This window comes from Rhea pennata, chromosome 3 (assembly GCF_028389875.1).
Source record: "Rhea pennata isolate bPtePen1 chromosome 3, bPtePen1.pri, whole genome shotgun sequence".
Taxonomy (NCBI): domain Eukaryota; kingdom Metazoa; phylum Chordata; class Aves; order Rheiformes; family Rheidae; genus Rhea; species Rhea pennata.
In genome coordinates this window covers 110,242,461-110,255,694 of record NC_084665.1, presented here as the reverse complement: position 1 = coordinate 110,255,694, position 13,234 = coordinate 110,242,461, and the positions used below count along the sequence as shown (strand labels likewise).

The 13,234-nt window shown below is 40.7% G+C and overlaps 1 protein-coding gene across 2 annotated transcripts in view; it reads right to left on the bottom strand.

Annotated features, from left to right (window-relative positions):
• COLEC11 (collectin subfamily member 11) overlaps positions 1-12,167 on the bottom strand; it is a 41,317-nt gene extending 29,150 nt beyond the window's left edge. For both annotated transcript variants that reach the window (XM_062572997.1, XM_062572998.1), the window contains exon 1: positions 11,915-12,167. The gene's annotated coding sequence lies outside the window, so the exon portion shown is untranslated. The remainder of the gene's footprint in view (positions 1-11,914) is intronic.
• Positions 12,168-13,234: the final 1,067 nt, after the last annotated feature.

Below are 13,234 nucleotides of genomic sequence, written 5' to 3'. Positions count from 1 at the left end.
TGCTCGAGACAGCCACTATCTGTAACCCTCTCTGTAATGCTAAACAATCCTTGTTTGGGGCTCTAGCTCCTATTTGAGTTAGTTTTATTTCTTTATTATTGTTTTCACTCTTAATGAGTTATGCTTTTTTCCCACTTGAAAACAACTGCACTTCATTCTCAATAATCTTAGACGCTTTATCTATGTTCTGGATTAACTATGTTCTGGCGCTGGCGCACAAGTCTGCAGAGCCAGTCCATGTCTGGAAGCAATATAGACATATTTGTGGATAATTTTCCCAAGAAGGTTTGATTCAGTGCTATGGATACATCCATAGTGCAGAAGGATAGGATGGATACATCTCCAGCATTCAACAGCTTTCACTCCCCTGACTTTTCAAGTCCTTTTCATCCACATCTCCCAGAACTGTCCTCAAACACCCCAACAGGCACTATACCACATCTGAAAGGATGCAACACATGCCCAACAATCATGCCATTTAAAAGCCAGACAGCAGGCTGTGACACAGAGCTCACACTATTTCAAGAAAAAAAAAAAAAAAAAAAGTAATTCTGATAACACCAGGGCCCAGTGGAGATCCAGGGATAAGCTCTTGGGGGTGGTGGGGGCAGCGAGAGAGGATGAGCCTCCAGCACTGTGCGTACAAGTCACTTCCTTTGGCCAGAGGGCTACGAATCATGCCTGGAGAGGGTGCCTTTCACACTGTAGATGAAACCTATGTCACTGACCTTTTCTTTCTCCATTATGGCTTTGCTGATAGCCTCACCTACGGATGTTTTGTGTAACTATGCTTTTACTTTATTTTAGCTGTCTCCTGTTTGCCGTCTCAGCTCGCCCATCCGCTACCTTGTGTAATCAAGGGTTGACCATTTAGCTAGAATATAAAATAGGAATCAATGATAAAGCTACTTAAACCATAGGTAATCTTTTTCATAACACTGCTATGCTTGAAAGTTAAATGCTAAGTGTTGATTTAAAGGTTAAAGCAATGGGCTTGAAAGAGAAAAAATACCTAAATGTTAATGCTGTAGGATTCAGAAAATGGGAACCGTAACTGTTGCAGTTACAAAGTCTCTGTGAAATCTGTGGAGCATGCAGCAGCATAAAGCAGAGAGGTAGCACGTTTCGGGTCCTGATGATGCTGGAGGTTTGCTGTAGAGGGCACGGGAGTGAGTCAGAGCTGACTGGAAGCTAAGCCTAGCTGATAGGAAATCATTGGTTCTCCCAAAAGTGCACTGAAGTCTGGCTCAGTAGAGCTATTTCCTCAACCAATGTTTGTGAGGTTTAAGGGACTATTAGTTCTGCCTCTACAACGCAGGTGCCCTTGCCATACCTCGGAACAATAGCTTCACTTTTCAGCAAGAATAATGTTTTTAAAAACTGTGAGATGAATTTTTTGCTGATGTGGCTCTGCTAAAGTCAAAGAGTTCATATCAGAATTAACTTACCATTGCTTATGCTGAAAGCAGAAAAAAACAGGGCTTTAGCAAGGATGAGATGCAAATATCACCAAGAGGGGGAAAATATATTTTCAAAACCTGTAACTAGGAGATGAAACCCACACAATTTCTTCCCCTGAGCACCAAAACGTATAGCTCTGTGTGGAGTTTTTTAGATGATACAGAGAAACACTCAGGTAGAATTTTATCTTGGTCTTTGTAAAGTGTTGGTCAGAGAGAACTTAAAATGCTAAACAAATTTTCTCCCACAATGTTTTATTCAATGTCTCTGTTAGATGAGCTCTACTATTTCCTCATCTGCAGCTATAATTTACGGAAAAGTTTATGATTTTGGGTGCCATCCTTGAGGCATGTCAGATAAAATTTTCAGTATTCCTAGCCACTGCAAAATCCCACTGGGTTCAAATACAGGTGTTTAGCACTTCTAAAACCTGTGCCTAAACTGCCTCAGTTCAGCCTGGCTCCTACACAGCATATTCATGAGAAGCTGACAGTATCCCTACACGCATCTGTAGAAATTAAAATACCAAGGGACCACTAAGAATCAGCTAATGATTTGGAGAATACCATAGGGTACATTTTTTTTTATGTAAATACAGATTACTTACATATGCATTTGCCATCTTATTTCTGAAACTTCAGGACACCCCTTTCCAATCCTCCACCTCCAAAAAACCTTAGGATTGGCTACATGGGTTGGGATATCCAAGCAGTACTTAAATACTTAATCTCCATCCAACCAGCCCAAGCTTTCCAATTTTCTACTTCTCTAGGTGCTTAGAGGTTTTCCAGATGTGTCTGATAGCTGTCCTCTTGAGGGCACTGCACAAGCTCAAAAGGTAAATGTAGTCTTAGGAGGGTGATCACAGCCACCAACTAAATTCTCTGAGATGCAGAGATGAGGCAGAGAGGTCTGTCAAGGTACTACCCAGGAACCCCACACATGTCAATAGTGATACATGCTTTCTTGTACAACAGAAATGTCACTCAAGTATTCATCCAGAAGGTCAGAAATGCAAGTTCTGGAACATCTGCTACTTAAAAGAATTTGAACTCACAACTCCAATTCCTCCAGAGAGCAATCTCACAAAGATAGGATATGCTAGATGAAATTAGAGGATAGTCAGGCATACCTGATTAAAGGATTGAAGGTAAGCAGGTAAAAAGGAGCCTGGCTCAAGTCTGGTGCTAGGAAACTAGGCCAAAAAGGGGCAAAATAAGTTTTTCCTTTACTGCTTTCTGTTCTTACATCGCACAACTGACTCGTATAAATATATGGACAGTGGAGGAATGCCCAGACAGGGGACAAAATCCAGCTAAAACACCAAATGGCAGGACTAGAAATGGTGAGAGAAGCACAAGATAAAAAAGAAGAACAAAAAAATTAACCAGGGAAAGTGGCAGAGGGAGGACAGAGGGAGAAATGGCCATGCAAGGAAAGTTAGCTTTCAGTTGCCCCAACACCCTATGCTTCACTGGAGAAGGAAAAGAAAGAACACAGCAAAGGAAAAGCAGCTTTTGCTCCCAGCAACAGCTACATTTAAAGGTGAATCTAAGAGCAAAGGACAACAGCTTGATTGCTGCTCTGTGCTTCTGAACACTGCAAGGATGCCACCTCCAAAAAATGAACTGCTAAGAGATGGAGTGGGGTTGGCACTAAGAGATGCCGGTTTACCAGAACGACTTTGCAGATCTCAGGCTAGCTGAAGTTGCAAGCAGGCGCCTGGGTCGGATTCAGCTCTCCCAGTTCAGGTTCCAAGTCTGAGAAATTGCCGTTAGCTCCCCCTATAATCACGTAAGAGAAAGCCCTTCACACAGTGATTCATTTCGTCCTAAACCAGGTCAGATAAACGCCTCTCTAGAGGTGCCTATTCAGGGCCTATGAAGAAAGCCCACTACGGCTAGCTGAGCCTTGCAGACACATGAAGTTGGGCAAGGGGATCCCCACCCCTACCGACCAGCTAAGCCAATCTAATGGAGGGCTGAAAGGAGCCCAGCTCACCCGTCAAAGCCCCACATTACCTCCCCTTCTTTGTACCATCACCGATGGTCATCTAATCCCAGAGTGAGCTAGCTGTGGTTGCTAAGCCAGCAGAACACTATACTTCTTTTTATAGGGTTATTTTTCAGCTGATTTAGTTGCTCGGGTCCTGGTGAGGTAAAATGGCCATCCATTCCTGTGAAAAATGTTGCCAGCCAGGGAACAACACGCTCTCAGTAGCAGCTGAAATGGCCTTTAATGTGTTATAAAACTGCCCTAATGTGCTAGCAGCATACAAAAAACAGAAAGATGTGTAAGTGAGAGAAGTAATGGGACTAAGTTCACCAGGAAGGGAAAAAAAAAAAAAAAAAAAAAAAAAGGCAAGACATAATTATTAAAGAGTGGGAACATTTTAACAGGAGAAAAGATATGGCAAAATACCAGGCCACAGTGAAAAATAATATCCAGGAAAAGATACAGAGCATAGGAGATACCACAAGAGGAGACATTTTGCAATAGTATGCAAGTTACCAAGAGTCATGGAAATTATCCAAGAGTATTATCCTCAAATGACAAGGACATACTTCTCCGAATTAAATTCTGAATGTAACAAAATAGCATGGTATATAAGCATGCATGATCAAAATCTTGCGTTTAAACTGGGCAAGTGTCAATTGAATTTCAACAAAAGATTATAATTATTCTCAGGCTGGAGATCTACAAAGACCAAATAATATTTTACATGTGACCCTATGCTGAAGCTTTGATATTAGCTTCCAGGAGCCTGGGAAAAGGATAGAAATAGTTATATAGGAGATACAAAGACTAACAACACCTTCTGTAAAATGGCCAAGTCTCAATGTAGGAGAAAACTTAGTGCATCAAAAGCAAGAAGCAAGCTACACAGGGAATGTGGCCACATATCTTCACTGGACAAGTAAATAGGCAAGGGAGAATTAAACTGCAATGGTGCCATTCAATATTCCTTTCACTCTTAGGGCTCAACACATTCCAAAGCACAAGTAAGGAAAATAAAACAAAGTAAGGGAAACCTACCAAAGCAGCTCCCTAGATAGAAAAAAAGAAGAAGAAGAAACCTATGACTGTTTATAGGGGTGGCTGCAGAAGCAAAACACAATGGAAAAAAATCAAGTTTGCAAGGTAGTATGGATTTGACATGACTTAGTAAAAGTACATGCAGAGAAAGATATATGATGACTACATATTAAGTTCCTAAAGATCAAAGCATTCTCACACCAGTATGCTACAGCAGACTTTGACCAATCAGTCTATATTATCAGCAACATTCATAATCCTACTTACAAGGTATGCCAAACTGAAGCCAGTTTAAAAAGCATTTTCAGTGGCAAACATTTCCCAAAGCAACTCTTTTACCACAACATGTGTATTCAGAATCCTTTGCACCAGTCTACATCAAAGACTTAGGAAATTAAGAGCGCGCAAGTGATTGTACAGAAGTTTTAGGCGCTTTTGACAATCTAGTCTCATTTTGAGACCAATTAATCAGAAATGTGAATTCAAAGAAATATGAATTCAGAAAGAAACAGATATAACATGCAGAATATAATTTGCAAACAGGCGCATTTACCTGAATTCACATAGACTGAAGGTGTTACTTCCCTTCTCTGCACCCTGAGATGTTTCTGTTACCAAAAGACTCCTGAGAATAACACCTCCCTTTGGATAAATTTTATTAAACCTGTCCATCTAACCAAATCCCAAGAGATTCTTTATTTTATTTTATTTTTTTAATAATGGGTGTTTCTAGGGAAGAATATAATAAGCCACGTTAAGTGAGGCAGGCCTACTGGCACCTCTACCTACTGTTGTACTCGGTACATTTTCCAGCAATAGCAGCAAATGTATCTTCACACAGAACGTGAGCAGAGCCGGTTGCACACGTATCAAGAAACCTCACATCAGCTAAGCAGCGATCACTTGAACCTTCAGATGGCTCAGTGCATATTTGTCCAGCATTTCTAGGTTAATTACAGGAGCAGGAACTATTACTAGAGCTCTGGTTACACAGCTGCCAGCAAAGAAAAAAGAGGGTTCACAGGAGGTGTTAAAGACTACATTGACCTTGTCCTGGCTGAAATCCCAGCATCTGCCACTTGACTTAAGCAAAGGAAGGATGAACAACTAGAGTAAGACTTGTCACAAAGTTACTCAGTGCTGACAAAAAGGGATGGAGGAATTAACTCTGAACCTATTGGAAACTCCATGTATTCAACACTGTACTCATGACATTTAACACCTCGTTCCCTAAAACCAGGCAACAGCATGAATGCAATCACATTAGCTCAATCTATGTGGGCAAAAGATGTTTAAATAGAGAGTTGCTCAGAAGATAGAGTAAAAAAATTATCACAAGAACCATTAATCTCTGTGAAGTACTTGACAAACTCTGGCATTGAATACAGACTTGTTTTACAAGAAAGGAGGCACATGCACTGTTGCACTTGGTGTATCAGCTTCTCTAGGCATATCAAGCTGGCTTTGCTTATGCAAACGTGACATGTGCCATCCAGAAACTAACCTCAGGATTTGCAAGACATGGAATGTTTCACTCTTGTCTTTTCAGATGAAGGGGTTTCAGGATAACAATAAAGCTTCCCTAGTGCTTGCAGAGAACTCTACTTTTTCACTAGGGTACTAACAATTCTCATTACACCCACAGCACTGCAGAAGCAGATGTAGCAGTGGATACCTGTGTAAAACAGTAGCCTATGTAAAAACAAATGGTCACTCAGAGCACTTCTGGAGCGCTAGTAAATACCATCTCTACTTATCTGTCTCCATAGAACTTGTGAAGATAGTAAGGTTGTCTCTGCATACGACTCTCAGGCAGTTTATATTGAAGTACTCTAATCTGAATAATTCTGGAGATATGATATGGAGACATGAAGGTATTTGGAAACTGGCAGAAATTCTCACATTTTACCTAGGAAGAACATCACAAGGACTCCTCAGGACAAATCAGACCATTTCTCAACAAAATAAGCAAAGATTATCTGCGAGAACTTGGTGAAGAAATTTGCCTTATCCTTTCATGGATTACCAGTGAAAATTCAATCAAAAGGAAAATGCAGAATTAAAAAATCTATAATTTTTTCCTTAAAGATTTAATCTTTAAGATTTTGTTTAGAATTATTTAGATGGGGCAAACATAATGAAATAGTTATATATATAGTCTAAGGATTTTAAATTTAAATTTACATCTTAAAATTACAAGAAAAGCAGTTCTAAAGCAAAGGTATTATACAGCAAAGGAAGTAAACTTCTGATAAAGATGGTTTTTAGCTTCAGCTCAAAACATGGCTCTTGTTATGTCATCTCACTTTATCGCTGCAAATTCCTTGCACATCCAGAGAGAAACACTGCAAATGCATTTTGCATTTGTGCACTGCTGACAAATACATCACCCTGGAGCCTTCATAGCAACACGGGCAGTGCTTCTCTCTGATCTACCACATGTTCCCAGTATCTGTTTTCTTAACATTTCTTGCACACTAAGGCAGCCTTCAGAGACCTGTTTGCTCTTTAACACCCTTCCAAAAAGAGAACTCAGTGGAAGACGTTTTTCTTTCTCTAAACAATAAGACATTTTTTACTGCTTCTTGTAGTAGGTTTTCACTATGCTCTTGCCTGATGTTTTTATTTTGACCGTGCCATCCAACATTGCCAGATTCTTCAGAAATTACTTACTATTTTTTGAAAGCTCTTTGTTTCAAATCCCCACTATTAGATGATCTCTTGTAACTTTTTCTCTGATGATAATCTTAATGGTCTGCTTATATTAAATAATGTCCTTATAAAAACGTTCATGCTTTCTCACTTCCTATTACGTCTCTGATAAAATCAATAGTCTTTGGAGCACCAGAATCATTTAAAGTAAGAAGTGCTTGTGAAGCCTTTTAAAGCTGATGTCAGTTATTTTGGTGCCTTCTTCAGTGATGGTGAACGATTTATGAACCCTTCAGTTTCTCTGCACACTGCGTTCTTTAGAAAGCCAAGCTGCACTTCCTACAAGCTTTGATGTTCATCCCTCATGCAGCATGGAAATGAGAAAAGCGCCTTCAGCATTCAGACCAGATGGAGACCTAATCAGCCTCTGATCCATGGTCTCCTGGAGGCCCATAGACCGCTCCTGCGACGTCCGCTAAAGACAATAAATAAAAGCAAGCCTATTGTCAGCAAGTTTCAATACCTGCTACGATCATCAACATCAGCACAGGGAAAATTGGAAGGAGTAAGTAAGCCTGAAAACCACGGAACAAACCAAACCAGAAATCCTGAGAGCGCTGTCTGTAGGGTTTTCGTTGCTATTATTTATGCTGGTTCTACAATTAGTGTATCATGACAACAGCTTCAAAAATCACAGAGCCGTATGTAAGACCAAACAAAGTTGGACACCAGGAATCTAAGCACGAGGTACAGGTGCAGCTTGCTTCCCAAGGCCCACCACCACCACCACCAGTCAGAGATAGCTAAAGCATTTTCTCTCGTCTCCTCTCCCTCCTTCCCCTACAGCCCCTACCCTGGCACCCCCAAGAGGTGAGCTACCTATGTCAGCACTGGCAATGGTACCACTGAATCTGTGTCTGTGGCTACTTCCAAAGTCCAAACAAACAATCCAAAACCTTCTCCTAACAACTCGGCCATCCTAGCAAGCCGCACATGTCTATGGTTTTGTCAGAAAACTTAGGTCCCTAAGTTTTTCTTACTGCACAGACGAGAAATTGCCAACATTTTGCCTGAAGCGTGTAACAAGACATTAGGTGCTCACCTAGCCCATTTTTTGGTCATTAAGAAAACATGTTCAGGCTCCTCTAGGCAATCCGTCCTCTAAACACACCACAGACATGAACATTAACACAATTGTCTTCGTGCCATTCTTTTCCAAAACACTGCAGTGAGGTACCTCTTGTTTGCACATTAACTTTTTACAGGAATGCTCATGCCAAAAGAATAGACTTCCTTGGTCTGTTTAGATACTCTTTATTATTATTATTATATACTCTATTTTATTCTTTTATTATTATTATTACAGGTTAATTAAACAGGTAAGAATTATTTATTCTTATTAAAGAGGTATCAAAATCACAACCTGTGTTGGGAGCTATGGACTCAATCTTGGATGTGCAGTGGCCCCACTTCAACAAGGGAAATGGCCTTATTCAAATTATTGTTATCATTTAGTGATGAGGACATCTTTGCAGCAGATAGAAGATGAGGATTTAAAAGCTGTGGAGTGAACTGACTGCAGATTTTCTGCTTTCCAGGTAAGTGCTCCCAGCCAGTAGATTATCATGATAAAGTGATAAGGGCAGCAGACAACTTTTTGGAAGGAACTGTAGGAAACCGTATTTTCAAAACCAGTTTTCAAAGCATCCCTACCCCAAAGGCCAGCTGGGCACGTACATTCAAGAAACACTTCCAGGTTTTGTAACCCCCGTTCCCGCAGGAGCAGGGCACCAGGAGCAGCACGGCACACTCATCCGCTCCTGCACCCAGCAGAGGCGACCGCAGAAGCCCTTCTCTCTCTCCTCAAGCATATCCAGAAGGTGTTGTGGCCATCACGCAATTTGTTGGCTGTTGTGAGCTACTTTGTACGCACTTCCGTGTCCTCACTTCTCTCATCAGACCACTTCAGCCCATAAGCATTGTGGACTCTTGGCGCAGAGACAAACATCTCACATGTAGCACTGCCAGTTTATTCATGTCCAAGTTTCATTCAAGTGGTTTTTCCGTATAGAAGACAACCAATGTAAACACTAAAATTCCCCCCATCTTTAAAGATCTGCTTTACTGCTGTGTCTCAGCCTCCAGGACACATTATCTACTCCCTGGTTTCTTGATAGAGTTTTGAAGAAGCAGTATCCACGTCCTCACAGCAGCTAAGGATCCTTGGATCCCAATAAACACGAGACTGGTTGAGTGATGAACTTGAACAAATCAACTTCAGTTCACTTCTCCCCTACAGACTTCTTATGCAACTATAAGCAAACTGGTGAGGCCTAAATTTGTTTAAGAGGCAGCGAGATTGGTGAGAATCAGATAAGAACTTGCTGGATTTTCGAAAGCATCTCCTTCTAAAGCTTTAGGCACCCAGGAGGTTGTTCTCCTCCTGACTTAAGAGTTTACCTTGGTCTTAAAATACAGACTTACTTCCTTTGTAGCTTCCATTCCCAATTTAGAAAATGGAACATTTGTAGCACAAAGGTTGGCAAAAGCATGAACAACACCTTAAGAATATTTTAAAATGTTCTTCTCTCCTTTGAACAGGTGTTTGTGTGGATAAAAGCGTCAAAGAGCTTGCAAGACTTTTACCAACACATCTGACCTTCTTGAAGGGTCATACTCTCAAGACACATAGCAAATACGACTGTATGTTGCCCTCATGCAAACTAAACTGAAGTGTCCTACCTTTAAGAAGCTGCCCACCTCCCAGCTAGGTATCCACTCATAATCTGAGGGGCTTCTCCAACAGTTCAGTCCTTATGACCCTGATCTTTGCTTCTGTTGCTGGACTACATTTCCCAAAATACACCATAACGGTCCTTTTCATCAAGGGATAGCTATTAAGTCCCTGACCATAGGGCCGTATGGGAAACCTTGTTCAGTTATGAAACCCAGCCAGTAATGAAATGCAATGCCAAGCACAAACTACAGTTCCCAGGAGACAGTTATATTTTTGACTAAAGTCCTCTGGTTTTCAGCCAAAATATTTTGACAAAAAAACTAAACTATCCTATAAAACTGACACTTCTCATAAAATACTATTTGGTCAAAAGCCTTCCCATTTCAGAACAATTCTGGTTCAAGATTTTTTGGTCAGACCTAAAACTAACTAAAATTGACTACAAAGGAGCTTTAGGAATAATGTAAAATTAGACTCAGAGGCCTCAGAATAGCCCTCAACATAAAGTGCAAATTGTAAACTACACAGTAGATTACTGCTGCCTCCACAACGCAGTTTGCTGCTGACTGTAGGGCTACACCATGTTTAAATGCTATTTTCCCTACAAATTTAATTTACATGTTCTCTTTACTGTATGTCTCTTGAAAACATTAATTTCATTTTAATGGGTACAGCTAAGGATTTTCTGAAAGATGGTCCAAACACTCTTAAAAGGAGTAGTCAGCTTGAAAGTACCATTTCACAGCTACAGTATTTGTATGCCTTATTTCTGCTGCAATCAGCAGAGGCAGTAAAGTTTAATGGATGTTTCTAACGTGATGACGCAGAAGCAAAGATCTTAACGTCATTCTGATAAATGAGAACTTTAAATTGGTGTTTGTTTTACATGATCTGATCTCTATAATTCCCCAAATGATCATGCCTGTAAATACGAAATGTTCAAATACAAAAGAACAAAAGATCTTATCCACTGAGAGCAAAATACAGCGGGAAAAATATGTCCTGCTACATTTTCAAAATCTTTCAACAGGTGAGTGTCAAAGTTGGAGCATTTTCAGACCAGAGGCGCTTTCTACATCCCTGAGTGGCAAAGCAAGACCAAAGCTCTGCATTTCCGTTTTCAGCAGTCATTTGATCTTGTTACAAAGCAATCCCCCGTCTTTCGTTGCCAGTACCGAGCACACACGTATGTGCACACAGAGGTCACAGTGGAAGCGCACAAGTCCCTTTATGAAATTTATTCTTTTCATATCCCATGTCTGAAAAGCAGGCACGTGGCTTTCTGATTAGTGAAGTATGGCTTACACTCATCTTCCTGCTCATTTGGATCAAGATTTTATAATCTTTATGTACCTTTATTTTTTCCTAAACATTCCTGTTTACCACTACTTGCAACTTTATTTGGTTTTCACTGAGTTTATTCTTAATTATCCCCTGGTGTTGTTCTTAACCTTATGGGATCTTCTGTCTTCTATTTCGCCTCTGTCATCTATTTGCTCTGCAATGTCAGTTCTTCATTCCCTACTTTGTAGCTGTATTAAAAGCTCACCTTTACAGCAGAAAACAGCCAGCTGCTCAGGAACAGAAGTAGAGGAATGGAGAAAAGTGCTCAGCATATCCAAAATTAAACTGAGATACTGATACTATCTGTTACCAGGAATCACAATTCATTAATGAACTGCAATCAGTTTCAGCTGTATGAACATTAAAATTCATATACTGTTTTGTCCATGCTTGCTCACAGGAAGGAGCACTTTCGATCATATTTGTGCATTTTCGGTACAAATCCCACACTGAGAAAATTCCACGGACGAGGAGTTCTGTGATCTAACCCACATGGGTGCTTCTAAACAGAAAGGTCCAACATTGTCTCCTAAAATAAGTGAGCTATTATTTCCCATATCTTCCCTCACTCTGCAGCAGTTGTCAGTCATATTTTGCCACCTACAAGACACCCCCTTAACAAACAGCCAGATTCCCTTCTCTTTACAAATTTCTGAACAGCAAAAGTAAAAAAGTCTCTCTTACCTTATGGTTGCTGAGAAAATGGGAACTGCAGAACACACTGTGCCTGCAGGGACACTGCACAGATGAACCTCATTGCTGCTGTTTACAGAAGTCTGACAGTTTTTAATTTGAAAAGAGGTTGTCTTTTGCTTTTCGACAGTTCAACAAATCAGACAAAACAGTTGCAAGTGTTATCTGTAAACAGCTTCCTGTTTGAAATAGATCAGCTGTCCTGCAGGACAATAATTAGGAAAGAAGTGTGGGAAAGCTGAAGAGGTCCATGATGTAAGCTTTTTATTTTGGGAATGTACTTTTTTGGGAATGCACTCTTGCTCTCCCCTCCTCCTCCCTAGCAGAGGACCCCTTTTTAACCATTTAGATCTATTGAGCTGCAAGTTATGCATGCACACTATCCTGGAATAGCACTTTTCTCGCTTTGCTTTAATTCCAACAGCTGATACAAAAACACACCAAGTGCAGCACTGAATATGATCCTCTTATGTGGATAATAAACATACTCTTTCCTTACTGAAATTCTCTCCATTCTTGCAACTGACTGCAGCATTCTTGGCTTGTTGAGTAAAACATGCAACTATTTCAGAGCTCAGTCCCAACACTCCACAATAACATAAGTGCTAAATTATCCATGTGACAGGATTCTTCTAGGCTGCCTTTTTTGGGGGTTTTGACTTTTTTACCTTTTAACATCACTTTCTGTACCACTGGGAAGGGGGAGGGAGCATTCAGAAATCCTTCCTTACAGCTTCGAGACTGCTGTACAATTTTGCTTTTTGCTGCTAAAGAAATGGAATGGTTGGAGCCTCGGGGAAGCTGCAGTACTGCCTCTACATTCGGGCAGGAAAGAACTGCAGAGCCAGTTGATTGGAGAAAGCTGGATTTAAAGAACATTTCCTCTCCTTTGTTATAGCACTCTACTTTTTCAACAGGCATTAGCAGCTTCACTTTTAATTCCTACAGCAAATAGAGAGCACCACTTATGTCTGCACCCATTAACACCATCTGAAGAACGGCCGGTGCATTTGTAAGGCTGTAGCTCTGTAACACTTTTTCGCCTAGTGGAACCGGAGCCTAAACAACTCCCAGTGCATGATTTCTGGCAGAAACACCAGGATTGTAGCTAGAGGAGTAGTGGGAAATACCATTTCCACCTTCAAGCGGTTGGACTGTGGGACCAGAGCGAGCTGCAATAGGATCACACATGTGTACATCTTCTTTATTAACCCGGTCTGCTGTCACAGGAGTATAGGTCTTCTCCACTGAGAATTTCACACTGTGGTAGAGGTTGCAATGTAAACCGATGCTGTACAGCACCAATGCATT